This window comes from Panthera uncia (genome assembly GCF_023721935.1).
Source record: "Panthera uncia isolate 11264 chromosome A3 unlocalized genomic scaffold, Puncia_PCG_1.0 HiC_scaffold_12, whole genome shotgun sequence".
Taxonomy (NCBI): domain Eukaryota; kingdom Metazoa; phylum Chordata; class Mammalia; order Carnivora; family Felidae; genus Panthera; species Panthera uncia.
In genome coordinates, this window is record NW_026057579.1 from 21,775,568 (window position 1) to 21,790,746 (window position 15,179).

The 15,179-nt window shown below is 53.8% G+C and overlaps 1 protein-coding gene across 1 annotated transcript in view; it reads right to left on the reverse strand.

The window, feature by feature from the left end:
- Window positions 1–15,179, reverse strand: part of LOC125937806 (kelch-like protein 29) — a 253,204-nt gene that overhangs the window by 154,812 nt on the left and 83,213 nt on the right. The gene's annotated exons all lie outside the window — the stretch shown is intronic.

The following is a 15,179-nucleotide window of genomic DNA, read 5'->3' on the forward strand; positions in this document are numbered from 1 at the left end:
TGATGGGCAGCGGGAGGAGGCACAGCCCCATCTTCGAGGAGCCTGGAGTGGGAGAGGAGGGGACAGTGATCACGGCTAACGGGAGGGGGCATGGTGGTGGCCAGTGCTGAGCAGGAGGTAGTGGCCATAGATGAGAAAGCTTGGCCCACCTCTCGGCTCTATTTGTCCTTGCGAGGCATTCCGAGGTTGTCATTCTAGTTAGGGTTCTGGTTGCACTAAAGAGGGCTTACTCGCACCAGCTCATGGAGGGGGGGTGTTGTGAGGCAATGGTGAGGTTTCGGGGGAGCCAGCAGAGGGGCGGAAGCAAGAGGAGCTTCAGGGAGCAGCCATGATGAGCAAACTCTCTTGCTCACGGCTCACCTTCTCCCTCATCTCCCTTCTCCTTCTGTCCTAATCACTGCCCTTGAGACTGGACCTTTTGCTATGGACAGAGCCCTGGAGGAAGCTCTGTCTGGCATCTGTGCTTCCATTTGGCTAAAGTGCATGGCCCTGGTGGTCCCTCAGTTCCCACTCCAGAAGACAGATCTTACTGGTCTAGCCAATGTTTTAGTCAGGAGCAACCAGTGCCACCTCGCCGGCCAGTGGAAGGGCACCCTTGGAATCAGGAATCTGCACCTAGTCCAATAAATGAGGCTGAAGGTGGAAGAGGGGTTTGCATGCCCTGCTGTCAGCAGCAGGGGTTGTGGGTGGGGACAGACGTTTCCAGAAGGTGGTGCAGGAAGGGCAGGCAGCTCCAAACATGTCTGGCATGGACGGCCCTCAAAGGTTCATTTCATTTCTTGCATTAAAGGTGTGGACAGCATGTTAGGAGAGACGAATGTGAATGGCTGCTTTTGCCTTGGAAGGAGGCCTGGGTGGGGGTGGCAACAGCATTCTAGGTGGAGGAAACAACACAGGAAAGGCCCTGAGGTATAAAGTTCCAGAGCGTGACCACAGGTGGTGCTTTCAGCATGGAGGAGGTGTGGGTTTCCAGAGGCAGGTGCCTGGACTCTACCCCATGGAGACTGGCGGACTGACTCCAGTGTGGCTCACCTGCTGGAGAAGATCCTGGGGGCCAGCATGCAGGAACTGGAAGGGGGCGATGAGGGAGTGAGGGAGAGAAATGGGGCAGGGCTACCATGCCAGCCATTCGGGTTAGAACTGATGAAGGCCTGCTGAGCCAGGTCAAGAACGCTGGGAATGGAGGGAAGGATGGGGGAGAGGTGAGGAGGCAGAACCAGCAGCCAGGGATGTGGGGGTGGAGAGTGAGAGAGGAGGGGGTGCTCCCACATTTCTGACTTGGGATCTGGGTAGATGGTGCGGCCATTCCCGGAGGTGAGGAACACCAATCGAGGAGTGGGCTGGAGGAGAGTTAACAAATTCTGTGAGGTTTTGTGGCCCCTGAGGGGCATCCTGGGGAGTGGAAGGGGGCCATGTGGTACAGAGCCTGGGGGTGGGTCTGGGAGTTGCCCGTTTACAGCTGAGAGACAGGGGATCCATAGCGCTTAGAGGGCTGGGAGACAGTAATAAGGGTTCCAAGCTGCCCGATGGGGATGAAGAAAGCAGCCACCTGAGAGTGGGAGGGTCAGGAGCGGGGCTGATGGCCCAGCTGGGCGGGACGCTGGCAGGCATGGCAGCTATGGGCACCCAGATGGGTGTCCCCCATCACCCTCAACCACTGGTCCTTCCTGAGGAGAAAGAGCCATAGGGCCTGCCTCCACTTTCCTGGAGGGACCAGGGCTCACCTCCATCTTTTCCTGAGCAGGAGGAAAAGAATCACTGGAGAAACTGCTTCTGAAACCCGCAGCCCACGAGCCCCCGGCACTAAAGGCCAGTCTGTTGGGCTATGGGCCACGAGAGCAGCAAAGCTAGAGACTGCCGCCACTCACACACCCACCCACCTGCAGAGGAGCTCAGAGCAAGCCCACCGAAGCTCTCAAGGTGTGCAGGGTGAGGGAGAGACTCTCCAGGCCATCAGGGGTCCTCAGTCCTATTGGAGGCTGTGGGCTTCCACAGAGCAGAAGTGACAGCTGCTGGTCTTCCCAGTCATTTTCGCATTAGGATCTCATGGGAGGGAAGGAGGGGTTGGGAGGCTGGCTTCCTAGACTGGCACAGGGGGTAACTGGGCCCAGGGCTGCCCTCTCTGCCCTCCAGACCCAGCCACTGGGAGCCTATGCATTTAACCAGCCCTGGGGGGCAGGGCGCGGTGCATCAACCATCATTAATATTGAACGACTGTTTACTTTTACAAGCCCCAACTTCCCATAAATCCAAGTCAGAATCAATCATCTTTTATGGAAGATATTAATGGCAATTCCATTATTTAAATGCAATCAATGTGTTTTTTTCCCCCCCTTTTTTTTTTTTTTTTTTGGTTCCTTTATGTTAAAGCCAAGTAGTTTGGACAGGGCTTTTGGCCAAGCAATGGAAAAAAAAAAAGTCAAATGACCTTGCTCACATCTCAGTATTTCAGCTGGATAACTGCTTGGGAAAAAGGTTTCGGTTTCTCTCCATTTAACCCACAGAGTAGGAAGGTTTGAATTCCAGGGGCCCAAGCAAAGTGAAAATTCTTCTCTTGCATTCACCGCGGCCTGCCTGTGTGCCGTTAGGGACACTCAGCGTTGTTGCTTTTTTAAACTCGGACTTTCTAATCCAATTTTTAAAATTAATTAATTAATTAATTAATTTACCACGAGCCCAACTCTTCCAGGAACTGGCTTCCACAGCCCACAAAACAGCTCATGTTTAGCAGAAACAAGTTGGGGTTCTTTGTTCCCAGAAGTAAAAAGGTAAAAAGACACAAAATGAAGACAGAAACCTAGTGGCTCAGGAGATGAACAGGCCGTCAGCAAGGCCCACAGGACACATGTGCTGTGTGTCCCCCCCCCCCCACCCCCGGCCCACGGCGGCTTCCCGGCAGTCAGACGCTCACTAAAAACAGAACGAGTGGGTGAGGATGTGGAACCCCAGATTCCACGTAAGCTCTGGAGTAAAGGAGGATAGAACGAAGAGAACTAGTTTTCAAAACCCAAACGTGGGACCTGGAGTGAATGACAATCCCCCTGACATCTGCCTGAAATGCCTCCTTTTTTTGCCAGGGAGTCCTCCCAGCCTCAGGACGTCACGGGGTTGTCACCTCCTGCAGGGACCACCCCCCCGCCCCGCCCCCCGTCTGGATGGCCAGACCGCATCCTTGCAGGGAGCACCGTGTGGTGCAGATCCATTCACATGCCATCTCCTGCATTCCTCTCAGTGGCCCAGGGGCCACCCTAGTGCTGCGCCAGCGGGACCCCCGAGCCTCGTCTCCTGCATTAATGTGAAAGCTGTTCTCTCGGAGGCTCCGTGGGCAGGGATTCAACGGGGCAGGTTTCTGAGAATGCTTCAGTGTGGCAGGAGGTACGAGGGACTGTGACTCACCCGGCTTTCGGAGGCAGCTGGGGACTAGCTGTTCTCCATTTCCACTCCAAACAAAACAAGGGAAAATGGGCTTAAATTGCAGCAAGGGAGATTTAGGTCAGATAGAAGAAAAGCCTGCAGGAGCCACCGAAATGGGGACTCTGGGAGCTGATGGAATTTCCTTCCCTGGAGACCTCTGGGAGCGCGGGCTTCAGTGTCGGGTCGATCCGTCCCCAGGGCTCAGAGCAAGAGGAGGACAGGACAGCGGGCCCTGTGGGTTCCTCTGCACAAAACTCAGCAGCCCCCAGCACCTCCTCACTGGGAACAGGGGGGCTTATTACATGTGAACACACGTGTAACAGCATCATTTCGTGGGGGCTGTCGGGATTGTAGCTCACGGACAAGCCACGCTCTCTGCCTCATGACAAAAGCCGATTCCTCTCACACCTTTGCCTTCCAGGGCTGAAAACTCCCCCTCCTTCCCTCCCTAAGTGATAGTTTTGTTTTCTGTCAATCTCTCCACAACGGGGCGGGCACGGAAAATCCTGTCCTAACGGCTTGAGGAGCGGCCTGGCAGCAGGAGCGTCCCCAGCCCCACTGGGAGCAGCACAGCGGGGTCTCAGGTTGGAACTGCCAAGAGTGACAGAAAGTGCAAGCCCCAGGAACAAGGCCCTGAACACAGGTGGTTGTGTCCCCCTCTTTTTTGGTGGAGGAAGCGGTAGGTGGTCTCACATTAGTCACCAGAAGCCCTGGGCGATTCGAATGGGAGGCCTCGGTCAGAAGCACCGCCAAGCCTGGAGGCAAATCTGTGACCCACCTGTAACAGACGCATGGAACTTTCTAGATGTGGTTTTAGGGACAAAGCAGCCCCTGAGCCATTTCCTGCACCTACACTTGTCAGCAGCTCTCCTGCTTTGGATTTACATTGTCTTCTTGCACATATCCCTTTAAGTTAGCTTTTCAGTCCTTCCTGAACTGCGTGAGGTGAAAACAGAATGGAAAGCCTCCTGCTTGTCTCTGGCTGGGCCCTGGCACAGCTCCTGCCCCCCTCAGGCCTCCCAGGAGAGAGGGTCACGACCCCTTCCCCATCCAGAGGCGCCTGGTCAGCGCCCTCTGTTCTGGTAATCCCCCAACAGGGACGCGCCTCCGGTCTGCCAAGAGCTGTCTCCAAGGCCATGAAAGAGGCTCGGTCAGTTTGTGGCATCTGTGTGTTGATTGGGACTGGGGCAGAGAGGGGACTCATGGGGGTAGCGTCCCTGTGTCCAGGGCACTGGCTGTGCCATCCTCGTCTGCCCTCCTCAGTCTGTGAGACTCAGTCCCTTGATGAACAACATGCTGAAGTCTTCGGTCAAAGACAAGAAATGCACTTGGGTGGAATCTTTCCCATTTCTGGAAGCAAAGGAATTGAGGAAGAGGCCAGGGGATGTGTTTCTGTCATTGTAGGGGACTGGCCAGTAGGGCAGGACTGGCACCTCCCATGAGGAAATTCTGGTCAAAGAAGATGGAAGGGTTCTGGTTGCTTCAAGCTGTTCTATGACACAGCAGCAAAGTGACCCCACCTCCTGGCCTTTGTGTCTGCCATCCTGTTGTCCACAGTAGGAGAGGTTAAAAGGTTAAAAGGGGCCTCTCCTTGGGCTGGTGACCACAGTTATTGAGAAATTTGCATGCCTGGGAACCACTGTGGCTTCCTCTACCACACGGCCTGGCCATAGCGGTTTGTGCAATATTCCAGATGTGTAACAATTACAGGGCCTAGCATCCAGCAACCCCACCCTGTTCCTTGATGCTCCCAACTCAAGGGAGCCCTGGTTGTCTGAGAAGTGTAATTAAGACCTTTCATGACTCCAGGCCTTAGGGGAGCTGACTGTATGGGTGCTGCTGATAGACCTCTACGTAGAAGAAGCCAAGAATGGAATGGAGACTCTCAGCAGTAAGAGAGACACCCCCAGAGTCCTTCCCTGGCTGGGGGGCCTCTGGGCAGATCTTTGAAATGGTCCTGTAGGCACAGGGCCGGCTGCTGGCCTTGCTGGTGGGGTCAGAGTATAAACAGGAGAGGCTAAGTCTTGAAGAGCTAACCCAGTCCTCAAGACCAACCCACGTGGCCTGGGGTTCACTCCATCTGGGCAAAGAGCTCCTTTCACAGGATAGAACTCTCAGTGGGAGTGTGGCCAGAAGGCTGTAATGTTCTGGAAAATGAAAAGTGCACCAGGCCTAGGAGAAGATGGGAAATTCAGATACAGGGTCCTGAAGACATCCCTTCGTGCTCCCCTTCCACTGCCAAGTCTGAACTAGCCAGCCAGCCCAGCGAGGCTGTGGTCTGCAGGCTCTAGGGAACACCTCCATGGCCTTATCCTTGGTGTGGAGGACTAGAGAGCAAACACAGGCCTCTGGGACTCCCAGTGCAGCTGGGAGGGAACAGGTCACACGGAGATTAAGGTGAGTAAAGTGATGAGAGGTCACAAGTCATAGCAGGGGGGAGTGGACACACTGGCTAAGGGGGAGAGCTCTCACATCAAACCGACCTGAATCCCAGTCCAGTGCTTTCTTTCTTTTCTTTTTTTTTTTTTTTTAAGTTTATTTATTTATTTTTGAGAGAGAGCACAAGTGAGGGAAGGGCAGTGAGAGAGAGAGAGAGAGAGAGAGAGAGAGAGAGAGAGAGAGAATCTCAAGCAGGCTCCGCCCAGTCATTGCAGTACCTGATATGGGGCTTGAACCCATGAACCGTGAGATCATGACCTGAGCCAAAGTCAAACGCTCAACCAACTGAGCCACCCAGGTGCCCCCTCCTTTCTGATCTTGGCTCAGACCCTGGGTAAGATGTTCACTTCTCTGAACCTCAGTGTGCGGCTCTGCACAGGGGGATGAGGACAGTAGCCACAGGCACAGGGCTCTCGGGGGGATTCAGGGAGAAAGTGTGCGGCAGTCATTCAGCGTAGTCCTTGGCACCTGGTCATCACTCGATACCTGTTGTTACTCCAGCAGGCACTAAATTCTGCCTGAGCCCAGAGGAAGGGTGACGCCTCAGGTCGGGGGTGGGAGGGAGGGCTGCAGAGAGGTGCTAAGTCCAGGCGGCGCGGACCCCAGAGGCATGGATGGAGCCACACCAGCACCGTGGCTGTCCCAGCCCTTGCCAAGCCTCCTTCTAAGTGGATTCTTGTTTATTGGCGGCTCTTCCCATCTCCCGGGTTATGAATTATTTACCAGATAATGACTTCATAATTGTTAATGACAGATGCCCCAAGGACGCTGACATACCTTCTGAAGCCACAACGCTAATTGTGGTGGCGTCCCAGAAGCCCCCATGCGGCCACATCCAGAGTGTCATTCCTAGGGACAGCCTGACTGGCCCTTGGGGATCAATCACAACTCCAACCCCTCGTGATACAGATAAAGAAACTGCGATCCAAAGAAGCATGGGGACATGCTTCCAGGTCCCAGAGCCAGCCAGGGGCAGCCCTGGGTGGGTCAAGCCCCGTGTCTCTGGTGGTCATTTCTCCACTGTGTGGGTGTGGGCTGCTGGGGCAGTTGTGGGCCAAGCACGAGTTTAGGTCCCCTTCAGGAGGTCATGGGTATGGGGCGTGGGGAATGAAACAAGGCTCTGATAGGTGCTGAGAGACTCTCCCCGCTCCCAAAGAGGGGCTGCAGGATGCTCCAGGGTCTACAGAGAACCAGGATGCAGCTCTGTGGCTGCTTGGGATCCCCACGGATTGGGGAGGGCCACTTCCCTGGGAGCAGAGGTCCCCTGCTGACTGAGTGCTTTTAGCAATGAAAAGCTGCACAGGCTGACTGATGGGTGGAAGACAGTTGGGGGTGGGGGTGGGGGGCGGGTACACCAATATCTTCCTTGAAAGTGCATTTGGTCCTGAAGAGAGTTTGAATTAAGTCCATGACTCAGAGTCCTAGCCCCTGAGAATAATAATAGCAAACCTTTGTAGAGGACTGTGTTTTAGGCACTATTCTAGGTGCTGTGTTACGTTAACTCATTTAATCCTTACAACCATCAGAGAACATAGGTATTATTATAATTCCTGGTTTTCAGATGAAGACACTGAAGCACACATAGGGAGATTCAATAACGTGATGGAGGTCACACGGGTAAGGGGCAGGGCTGGGATTAGGACCAGGCGGTCTGGGTCCACCATCTGTGCTCTTGATGGTTGCCTACTAGAAACGTTTCCCAAATGGATGAATGTAATGCTGTGGGGCCCCTCTGGATATGGGACACACCTTCCTAATGGTGGCTTGAATGTGAAATTGAGCATATTGAGACCCTGGGTCCCAGGTGGGTGCAGGGAGGCCTATTTCCTCCTGGACTGTGGAGTGTGGACTGTGCCCAGAACAGAGGGAAGGAGAGCTCTGGCCTGGGGTGTATGGTATCCCCAGGGGACAGCAGCCCTGGAAGGACAGGGTCGGTGCACTGCCCACACTCCCCTAAGGTAGGCGCTGTGAGCTGTGGCCAGCCCTTGAGCACACAGGTGAGATAGGTTAACTGAGATACTTCTGAGTGAAACACACATGCTCATCATCCTGCAAACACACAAGAGCCGCCTTTGTACTAGGCTTTGGGGAGGGTCCCAGTGACTGATACACAGCCCCTGTCCTCAGCTGTCTCCCAGGGCAGACAAGACAAGATCCAGGTGCCAGGTGAGAGGGTTCTGTGATAGAAAGGAAGCAGAGGGGCTGAAGGACTCAGGAGCAAATGAGCATAGCTAGAGGCCATGTGAGTTGGCGTTTTCTATCATCAGTCCCTTTTTGGTGTTTATGATGTGCTCAGCTCTGCAGAGAGCTTGTCCCCCCCTCAACCATCCCCCCCCCCCCACCTAGAGAGCTCACAGTGGGTGGGGGATGAGCCACAAGCACACTGGATGGTGAAAGGACCACACTTGACCCAAGAAGAAGCGAATGGCTGCCAGAGAAAGTAACAGCGTCAGGAAATCTGAGGAGAGGAAATTCCCATGAGTAGGTGGCTGGGAGCTCTTTGCCAGGAGGCGGGAGGGGCTGGGAGAGGCTTTTCCGGGATATTTGGGCTTGCAGGACAAGCGTCCACAGGTGTGATGCATACGTGCAGGGGTGGTTAGGAGCACAAGGGTCTGTCTGCATGGGAACAGAGGCTGTGCATGCGTGTGCGGGTCGAGTGCAGGTCATGGGAGGCGAGTGAGCCTGGCTGGTGCGGGGGTCAGATTTACCTTACCCGACTCACAAAGTCAGTAGTGTGGCTCTGTGTGCCCCTGTGCGAGACGGCAGAGCACTTTGAGTGCACTTCAGAAAGCCTTGAACTGGTGCTAAATAAATAATCATACTGCTTATTCTGGGATGGAGAGGCAGGATGCCTCCCCTACACACTAATGGGAGGGCGAGGCTCTCTGGCTGGCTGGCTGGGGCTGCCTCATGCACCCCTGTGAGCGCTGATCTGAGAGGAGACCCGGGCTAGACCCCTTCTGTGTCCTGTCATTTCCCACTCAGAGCACCGGCCTGCCCACCTGGAGAAGGGGGGCCGGGTTAATTGTTACCTCCTGTGCTGTTACTAGGTTACTTAGTAAAAGCAGAAATATGCTTTTAATGATTTTTTGTTGTTGCTTCCTTACGAACCAGATGCTTTTATCTAAATGAGTTGCTACAAATCAAAAAAAAAAAAAAAAAAAAAAAAAAAAAGACTCAACCCGGAGGGTTGCTAGGCTGCATCAGCTTTACCCAGGCAAACTGTCGCTCTGTGAGTGAGGCGTGAGCCCCCTGCTCCTTCAGCACCCAGCTTACAAGTCGGAGGGAACTATGTATTGGCAGCTATACCTAGCGTGCCTCCAAGTGGCCTGGATGGGAGAACCCAGGGAGGCAGTGGGGTGGTCTCTAGCTGGTGATGGCGATTCTGTCACCTGTGTAGGTTGGCACTGGTGGGTGACAGCACAGGTCTGGCTGGCCTGTAGCCTTTAGGCCTCTTGGGTCATGGTGGGTGGGAGGAAGGATGGTTTTCCTCCTGGGTTGCTTTGGGACTATACTGAGGCCCAGAGGATGGTCACTCAAGGCTGGGCTTGACATGTGGTAGGTGCTCAACTAATGTTTGTGGAGGACAGACCAGCACATGGCCAATACTTGCTCAGAGCTCTTTAGGTTTCAATATAAGGAGTGTCAGTTGACGTGAAGGCCTGAGGTGCCTCTGGATTAGAAGCCAGGAGACAAGGATTTTAGTCCCCCCTCTGCTTTGACTGGCTGTGTGAGCTTGGGTAAGGCATTGGTCCTCTCTGGGCCTCGGCTTGCTGCTTGGTGTAATAAATGGCAACAATAACTCCTCTCTGTCTACCTCCTAGGGTCTCCCTCATGACCAAGTAGAGGGAATTGTGTGAAAACGCTATGCAAACTGAAAGCACTAGGTAGCGGGAGGAGGTAAAAGAAGTCCTATGGCCTTAGCCTTGGATGTTCTAACAAATTAGAGTTGGGGTAGTGGCTGCCCAGAGCACCAGGCTGCCAAAGAGTCTGTTTTGGGGTCAGATGGTACATAGGGAGCTTGGCTGTGAGAGGGCTCTGTGAGCCTTCAGCTATGTCTCTGTTATCTGTAAGGGTGATTTTTGGAGGCTTAGCATGGCATTCAATGCCCACCATGGCCAAGACCTAGTTACCTTTCTTGCTGCATCTCCCAACCCATGGGTCTCCCTTACTACTTAGGCTGAGCTTTCCTGTGTTTCTACATTTGAGACCCTTGCGATAGCTCTTCCCGTTGCCTAGAATAGTCCCTGAGTGTGCGTGCATGTGCACACACTTCATTTCTAGTTTAAGGCCACCTCTTCTTGGAAGCCTGTAGTTTTGATCGAACTAAGTTAGTTGCTGAGTACTCTCATGCCCTCAAATGTGAGCTCTGGGTCAGGGATTCTGTCTCCTATGGTCACTGTTGTATCCCCACTGCCTGGAATGATGCCTGGCATGCAGCAGGTGCTCAAGAAATATTTGTTAGGCAAATGAATAGTTCTTCCAGAGCACTTTGGATAAATTCCTCTTGTTGCATTTATCACATCTTGCAAGAACGTACTCAGTTTCTGGTTTCCCCACTGGACAGCGAGCTCCTGGAGGACAGGCCTTTTGTCTGAACTCTCTGGACCCAGGCTCTAGAACAATATGCAGTGTTGCTGCCAATAAAGGCTTGAAGAAATAAAGGAATGCATGAATGTTGAAACATCCTTCATTTTTCCCTGTACGGGGTATTCCTCCATAGCCCCCGTGCCCCTGCACTGCCATGCTGTGTGTATGCACATGTGTGAGAGACAGAGCACCAAGAGAGAGAGGGAATTTACAATCGAAGACAAAAGCTTAAAAGTTCTTTTGAGTGACCTGTGAATACATGAAATCATCAAAAAGGGACAGGAACACAGTAGTTTAGGAGCAACCCCCTGCTGGGTCACTGGACAGATGTACGCATGGAGTTCTCCCTGAGCAGGACTCCGGTGGGGCCACTGCCAGCCTATTCGGTATTTGTGTGCAAATGAGATTTCTGTGCAAATTAAAATTCTGTGCAAATTAGGCGTCCCTCCCTCTGAGCACTACAGAGTACACAGCAAAGCTTGCAAGGTGCAAGCTGGGTGTCAACCCCCACCTGCCCTGGGCCAGATGCCCTCCTGGAGGGCACAAGCAACTGTTCCCAGCAGCCCCGGCCGCTGGGGCACATTCAAGGTAAGGAAGGAGACAGGTCGCTTGGAAAATCAAACTTGGCCACAAAAATAAACTCTGAGGTTTGCAGATAAGCTATTTCTAGCCCAGGTGCCAAATGAGGGTTTGCAGCTAGAGTGAACTGCTGTGTGTGCCCCACCCCAGCCCCGTTGGCTAATGGGAACCGCTCCGCGTATTTGCTCCCCCTGAACAACTTCGCATCCGGGACTGGGGGAAGATTCCACCTCGGGGCATCTCCTGCCTTTGGCCGATAATCCCACTGGGTTGTTTGTCAAGGGGCCGAGTCTTGAAAAGGGAGAGGGCAAACAAAGGTGACAGAGCCAGTGTCCTGGACACAGGGACGCCACCCCCATGAGTCCCCTCCCTGCCCCAGTCCCAATCAACACACAGATGCCGCGAACTGACCGAGCCTCTTTCATGGCCTTGGAGACAGCTCTTGGCAGACCGGAGGTGCGTCCCTGTTGGGGGATTACCATAACAGAGGGCGCTGACCAGGCGCCTCTGGATGGGGAAGGGGTCGTGACCCTCTCTCCTGGGAGGCCTGAGGGGGGCAGGAGCTGTGCCAGGGCCCAGCCAGAGACAAGCAGGAGGCTTTCCATTCTGTTTTCACCTTACGCTGTTCAGGAAGGACTGAAAAGCTAACTTAAAGGGATATGTGCAAGAAGACAATGTAAATCCAAAGCAGGAGAGCTGCTGACAAGTGTAGGCGCAGGAAATGGCTCAGGGGCTGCTTCGTCCCTAAAACCACATCTAGAAAGTTCCATGCGTCTGTTACAGGTGGGTCACAGATTTGCCTCCAGTCTTGGCGGTACTTCTGACCTTGGCCTCCCATTTGAATTATCTGGGGAGCCTCACAAAAATACTAATGCCTGGGTCCCATCCCGAGAGATTTTGATCTAACTGATCTGGTGTATCTAGCCTGGATATTGGAATTTTTTAAAATGTCCCCAGGTGATTTTAATATGCAGCCAGAGTTGAGAGCCACTGTTTCGCCTTGGAAGAGGCAAACAAGAAGCGGATGTTACAATGTGATTCCATAGCAGGTGCCAGGAAAGGCTGAGGAGGAGAACATGTCTATGCTGAAATCAGAGACATTTCTCCCAAGGGTCCCAGCAAAGAGATCACAGTGACAGGGTAAACATTAACTGCCACAAAATCCTAAATGTGGGCACATCAGTGTGATCTACAGGAAAAGAAGAACTTCTAACAGCCCAGAGGGTTCATGTGAAAGCATTTTGGGGTGGGGTGAGATGAATGGGGTTGACAGTGTGATGGCCCAAGTGTCTGGGTTTTGGATGGCTTGATCCAGGGGGTAGATTTTAGAATATCTGAAAGGGTAAATAAAGTACATATCATCCAGGAACTTCGTTTTGCTGAATCTCTATAACCTCTGTGTCAATTCCTCAGGACTTAGGGTCCAGGAATTTGGTAAGGCTTTAAAGTACACCAACATCCATTCTCACAAGGACAATTAAATTAGAAGGTCTGGGGGCAGGACCTGGGCATCCGTATGTTTGAAAGCTCTGCGGGTGATTCCAGCAGTCACTGAGAGCTGACACTGCTGGCCCAGCAAGACCTGCCGGTCTTCTCCTGGGAGCTAGGAAGGTCAGGGCTTGCCCTCAGTGTGCGTGGAGGAGATGGAGACTCAGCAGCTCTCTGGGGCTCCCCCAGAGTTAGTACGAGGGTTGGGAGGAGAGCCCAGTGGCCGCCTCCTGGTCCAGGGTCCTGTCCATCCATTGCTTGTGAGGTCTCTCTGTCCTGCAGTCCTGTGATTTTGGAACTAAGATCATCTGATTTCATGATGTGGAGACAAGAGGATGGTCCCTGTCCTCAAGGAGCTTGTGGTCCAGGAAGGAAGATGAGAAACACAAGGCAAAGGAGACAGAGACGCCCAACCGGGGAGGGGTGAGTGGCCTGGCCGCCAAAGGCTGAGAGCAACGAGGCGGTTCTGTGTTCGCCAGGCCAAGTCTGGGGTGCGAATCAGGTCGTGGCTGATTCTCAGGACTCTGGAGAAGTGGTTGGGACCTCGGCACAGAGATGCCATCTGAGAATGAAGCCCTGGGGACAGATGAAGCAGAGAAAGGAAAGCTGAGGGAAATCTTGTAGCACTGACGCCCTCCCTTACCGACAGGCAGAGGAAGAGGGGCTGGAGTGGCCACACAGATGGAGTGACATGGCCCACCAAGCCAAGGGAAAGAGGTTCAGGGTCTCCTTGAAGTAGCAGGTAGGTCATCTGCTAGTCATTATGTGGATGGGGCAGGCCGAAGGCTTGGGGGGTGATGGGAAAGGGGGGACCCTGCTGAAGGATCTGTGCCGGGGTGCCGATGTGCTTCCACAACATCCTCAGGAGGCCGAGTGCCCAGAAGCCTGGTGGATGTGGGGGCTGCCGAGGCAGGGGTGGGGCCGGGAGAGGAAGCCAGGAAAAAGGAAAAGCAGGTGACAGTGTACGTTTTAGTGAAGGCAGCCCTGAGATGTCTGCCCACAGGTCTGTCTTTGGGTGGGAACACGGTAGCCAAAGGGGGATGGATAAGAAGGAAAAGAAGGATGGAACGAAGCACGGCTGTTGAGAGAAAGCGAGTGAGGGAAGGCAAGAGACCGGGGAGTGTGGTCAGCAAGGGCACCTTCCGAATGGCTTGGCCGGGTGAAGCAGCCTTGAGTTCGGACGTCCAGGGCATGGCACACAGTGTCCTCTAATGGAAGAGTTCCAAGTGCCGTTAGCTTTGGAGACATCTGCAATGTCGTCTCAGGATGCATGGCATGCAGGGGGACAAGGGGCCCGGACGGGAGGTGCCAAGACAGCCCCAGGGATGGAGGCTGGGGAGGCTGCAGAGGGGCGCGTCTCAGCACTGATGTGGGTCAGGGCTTGCCTTTCCCCACCTCCAAGGTCTAGGTGTCTGGTGATGTCATTCTCGGCTCAGCCTATGGTTCTGCATAAACCGAGTCCTCGGCTTTAGCTCCCCTGAGCTCCACCCCTGCCAGGGTCACCCACTGCAGTGCAGGGATCAGGTTTCGCTCCTGCCAGCTGGCTCTGGCACCACATTCTTGGTCATGGACAGGCACGGAGCAGCCCTGCTTTGCATCTGAGCAGGCCCCGTTCTGCAGCAGGACATACACAGCCCAGTGATCGTGCCCAGTTTCCACAGGAAAGTGACAGCTTCTTCCACTGGTCACAGGGGACATGGTGGGCTGTGGAGACTTCCTATCTTCTTGAGAATCAATGGGGTTCTGCATGTGAGGCAAAAGGGACAAGCACGACCTGGCTCCGGGCCACAGGCTGAGGTGTTCCCAGGAGCAGGTGCAGCTGTGTGTGCAGTGATGTATTTACCGAGAGCCCCAGCAGGTGCTGTGCGGGGGTGGTGGAAGGGGATACAGAGATGAGATGTGATTCCCCCTCTCCAGGAACTGGCTAGGGTAGGGCAGATGGCCATGAGTTCACAGTGGGGACACCGGCCCGGGGGTTGATCTACCAGGTGTCCTATTGAGGTCCCTCCCTTTCCTAACATACATGCTTCTTGAAGCCTGAGATAAATAAGAACCATGTGCCCTGACAGGGGAGGCCCTGTCAGTGGGAGGGAACAGCAGATCTCAAAGTAGGGGACGTTAAACCCATTCCCCTGGGTGTCTAGATCCCCTTCACCTCACCCCACTCACAGTGTCTAAAACGTGAAGGCAGGGGTCCCTGGGTGGCTCAGTCGGTTAAGCATCTGACTTCATTCAGCTCAGGTCATGGTCTCTTGGTTTGTGGGTTTGAGCCCCACATCAGGCTCTGTGCTGACAGCTCAGAGCCTGGAACCTGCTTCGGATTCTGTGTCTCCTCCTCTCTCTGCCCCTCCCCTGCTCACACTCTGTGTCTCTCTGTCTCTCAATAATAAATAAACATTAAAAAAAATATTTTTTAAATATTAAATACAGGGGCGCCTGGGTGGCTCCGTCAGTTAAGCGTCTGACTTCGGCTCAGATCATGATCTCACATTTTGTGGGTTCGAGCCCCACATCAGGCTCTGTGCTGACAGCTCAGAGCCTGGAGTCTGCTTCCGATTCTGTGTCTCCCTCTCTCTCTGCCCCTCCCCCACTTGTACTCTGTCTCTCTCAAAAATAAATAAACATTAAAATTTTAAAACGTGAAGGCTTATCCTTGGAAAGCTGACTTC